The sequence below is a fragment of the Arachis ipaensis genome, chromosome B05, assembly GCF_000816755.2.
Source record: "Arachis ipaensis cultivar K30076 chromosome B05, Araip1.1, whole genome shotgun sequence".
Classification (NCBI taxonomy): Eukaryota; Viridiplantae; Streptophyta; class Magnoliopsida; order Fabales; family Fabaceae; genus Arachis; species Arachis ipaensis.
The window spans coordinates 142,346,962-142,351,205 of NC_029789.2; the positions used below are offsets into that span (position 1 = coordinate 142,346,962).

At 34.9% G+C, this 4,244-nt stretch overlaps 1 long non-coding RNA gene across 3 annotated transcripts in view; it reads right to left on the bottom strand.

Moving 5' to 3' along the window:
* LOC110262631 overlaps nt 1,688-4,244 on the bottom strand; it is a 4,235-nt gene continuing 1,678 nt past the window's right edge. The window contains exons 3-4 of one of the 3 annotated variants that reach the window (XR_002347514.1): nt 3,253-3,457; nt 1,688-1,733 (exon numbers count right to left, since the gene is read on the bottom strand). This is a non-coding gene — a long non-coding RNA (uncharacterized LOC110262631). Of the gene's footprint in view, nt 1,734-2,811; nt 2,858-3,137; nt 3,458-4,244 lie in introns of those variants that run through there. The other 2 variants (XR_002347515.1, XR_002347513.1) reach the window with 2 other exon arrangements.

Here is a 4,244-nt window from a genome sequence, read left to right on the forward strand (position 1 = left end):
AATAAAAAATTTATAATTTATTGATAGATAGAGAATATATAAAATTGATCTTTTTAAATATATAAATTATAATTTATTGATGTAAAATTATAGATTATGTTCATATTATTTGAGCCAGTTCGTGAACTTTCGGTGAGTTGAGTTTGAGCTTAAAAAATAGGCTCGATTGTTAATGAGTCAAGCCGTGAGCCAAACTCAATTTTCGTGAGCCGAATTTAAGCTTGACCTAACTCAACTCATCTCGTCTCACTCCCATGGCCAACCCTATTCTTTAGTTTCTTTTTCTCTCTTCTATTGATCCTATAATATCACAATCATTCAACTTAATACAATTCTTAAGATTTATTTTTTTTCTTTCTTTTGTTGATTCTATAATATCACAAACATTCAATAATTTAATATGATTCTTTATATCCTTTCTCGATCCTCTCTTGTATTATTAGAATTTATTTTATAATTTTATAGTCATTCAAATCAATAAATTTTTTAGATTATCTTTTTTTTTGTATTGTTATAAAACCACTCATTTTAAAAGTTTAAACTGATAGAAAAAGACAACATTAATAATTATATTTTTAACACTCTCTTTCAAACAAGAGCCTCTATTTTGGGTTTGTTTGATTTTGTATAAGTCTTCTTTTTTCTTTATTTACCTTATGCTATTTTTTTACTTTTGGGATTCACCAAGGATCGAACTCTTAACCTTTTGAACATAAAACTCTGATACCATGTTATGAAACCACTCATTCAAAAAAAAAGCTCTTATTTGAAAGAAAGTATTAGAGATATAACCATTAATACTGTCTTCTCCCATCAGTTTAAACTTTTTAAATGAATAGTTTCATAACATGTATTATATAATTTGACTTTCTCTTTCTCTTTCAATAAATTTATTCTATATTATGGGAAGTGCACGAAAATATACACTAGTTATCACTAATTCTTGAATATCTTTTTCTCTCTTTTATTATTGATCTTATAATATCACAATCATTCGACTTAATACAATTTTTAAAACTTTTTTTTTTCTTTTTTGCGTTGATTCTATAGTATCACAGACATTCAATTCAATATAATTCTTTATATCTTTTCTTCTCTTGTATTATTGAAATTGATTCTATAATTTCACGCTCATTTAATTCGATAATTTTTTCGGATTCTCTTTCTCTTTTGTATTATATATATATATTAGCATCTTCTATTATATCAAAGTCACATGGAATAAATATGTCCTAAAACTTAATGAATGTACAAATAACTAGTGACCAAATATTGCAAATTTTAAGGTTTTAAGGATTTGCAAAAGGTAAAATGATATAATTTATTTATTTATAGGTTTAGGCACGTTTTCCTAATTTTTCTTAGGGATACAGACCTTTAGTGTACTATCAGAAGTCACGCTTCCGGTTGCGCTACTCTGATAGCAATAAGTATTACGACTACTTTACATATTAAATACTAAAATAGGAGCCTGTGACTCGACAATGTATCGCTGATTTCTTTGAACATCAGAAGTAAATACTTTATCTTAAAAAAAACAAACAAGCAGGCATAGATTCATATACAAGACTCCTTACATAATAACTCAATATATTATACATATAAAACATACAATTCCTATCCCTCTTACAAACTTGTAATAACAAAGACGATGGAAGAAAATAATCTAAATAATACAACAGCATATAAACCAAACACAGTATAACTCTTCTTAATGCTTCTTCATCCGGTTCCTGAAAAGGTAAAGCTGTAGGGGGGTGAGAACCTAACCACACGGTCTCACCATGGAATTTAAAAGTTGTCATAAGAAGATATTTAATAAGAAAACTGTTCTCAAGCTCAGTGATTATCATTGCTTTATGAATCTTTTAAAACCCATATGAAATCGTTCAAAAACTTTTTCAAAGAAACAATGTTTAATCTTTCAGAAATTCAAAACATTTCCTTTCTTATAAGAAAATTCCAATCAGAAACCAACCACGCAATCAAACAACACAGTCATCATTTTAGCACCAAAGTTCATTCTCAAATGTAACACGCCAGGACAAACACAAGCAAGACAGACAAGGAAAGCACAAGTAGATAGCAGTTACAGCAAATAGTTCAAGTAGCAGTTAAGAACAGTTTAGCAATTAGGCAAACCAAAACAAGTTCAAACCCAAGCAAAACATACAAATGCATATGATGCATGCCTGTCCTATGGCTGATGAGGCTCATCTGTCGGTTATCCAGCCAACCCGACAAGTCTGAATTGTCCTTAGACTGTCCCCCGACGTGCATCCCCAAGAGTCTATGCATAGTTTTTTTTCTCAAATAATTAATATTGCTCAATGGGGGTAACATTCCCGGGAATTTATATAGTGCCCGGTCACACTTACGTCATAGGGTCAACAGAGTATCGAGTTTTCAACCTGGTACACGTGGTGGCAAGCCACGGCACTTAATCCAAGGAACCTCATATCTCGGATATTTCAAATTCATAAGCCATATAAATAATTCATTCATCATTCATCAATATCTAAGTCATTCTCAATATCATCATCTTTCATCAATCCTATATCCCATTTCCAAATTCATTCAAAAATCATATTTCAAATCAATCCTCATCATCATTCTTTCCGTTTCGTTCACTAACAATTCTCAATCCAAAACAACTTTTTCTTTGATAAGTGAAGTAATCTTAAGTCATATAATCCTTAAAATTAAACCTTTTAAAATAACTACTTCAAATGAAACTTCTAATTTTATAAAATTTCGGCAGCATCTCCTCTAAAACTCGGATCCTGTCACCCTTTTCGGGTCCCATCCAAGCATTTCTCAAACCTTTTCCAAACCTCAATCATTTTTCAAGATTCAGCTAGTTCCAATATCAAATTATTTTCAAAGCGAATTAGTGCCCATAATAAATCTCTTTTTAAAATAAAACCAGCTCAAATACTAAATCATTTATAAAATTATTTATAAAGTCACTAACTCAAAATTAAACCATTTCCAAAGCCAATTCCTTTACATCATCAAAAATAGCTTCAAAACCAAGAAAAGCCATTTTTCATAATAATCAGCTAAATAACCTTTCAAATTAATTTCTTTTCAGCAATCACAAACTACTCAAGCAATCAAGGAATCAGTCATTCAGTCCAGCAAACAACCACATTTAAAAGACAATTATAATCACAGGCATATGTTCTCTCACTTTAGTATCTATTTATCACAACTCTGTGATATAAATTAGATTTTAAGAAAAACTCCTACCTCGATTAACTGAGTTCGCACAAATTTATCGTGATAATTCCCTCTCCTTTTAATTCATGGCAGCAGATACGACTCTCACGCAATTAGAACGGCAATGGCAGCAACCGAAACAGCGGTAGCAGTAATGTTAATCTTCACCGCATTGGTCATGGTTGCAGCAAAATAAAAAATTCAGATTGGATAGGAATTAATAGCAATTTCAACCCTGGGGATTCAAGACAAAGTAAGGACTAGAATTAAAATCGGAACATGAAAACCATAGCAGTAATAAAACAGAACATGCAGATGGACCAAACCTAAGAGAAAGATCAGACCAGTACCAGGATAACAAAATCAGAACTAGTAGCAGCTTCAACAGTCCTGCGACAACACTAGCATCAATATTCAATCTAATTGTAGCAGAAAATAGAGTAAAAGTAGAGAATTAGAACGAGTTTAAGGAAGCGAAGGACCTAAAGCAAAACAGAGGCAACAAAGATACCTCCATCAGTGACTAACGGCAGCGTAGAGTTCAGTGGTGGCCACGGCGGCGCACCATAGAGAAACTTGCGGTGACAAGTAGACCTAAGCTTCAGTGGCGGTTTCTGGGCGGCAGCGGCGTTCTCCGGCGGCAAAGGCGCGGCCAGAAGCTTCGGAGGTGGCGGATCTGACGAGGATGGCGCCGGCGACACGAGCGGCGACTGTGCGTGGCGGCTGGACGGGTCGCAGTCCTCCCTTCCTCACGGATCTCTCCCCTCTGCCCGTGGCTCCGCTTGATGGCGAAGGATTCAGAGGCGGCGACGGCGGACACGAAGGCAGGGCTTCTCCTTCTTCGCGTACGCTCTTTGCTCTCTGACGATAGCACGGCGACCCAACAGCGGCGACGATGCGACGGCTCCTCTCCCTGCATCGGCGATGACGACGATTCGGGATGAGGGCGACGGCGGCAGCAAGACGCAGGGCAGCTTCTCTCTCTCCTTCCAGTCGCGGCCTCTCTCTCTCTCTCTCTCTTT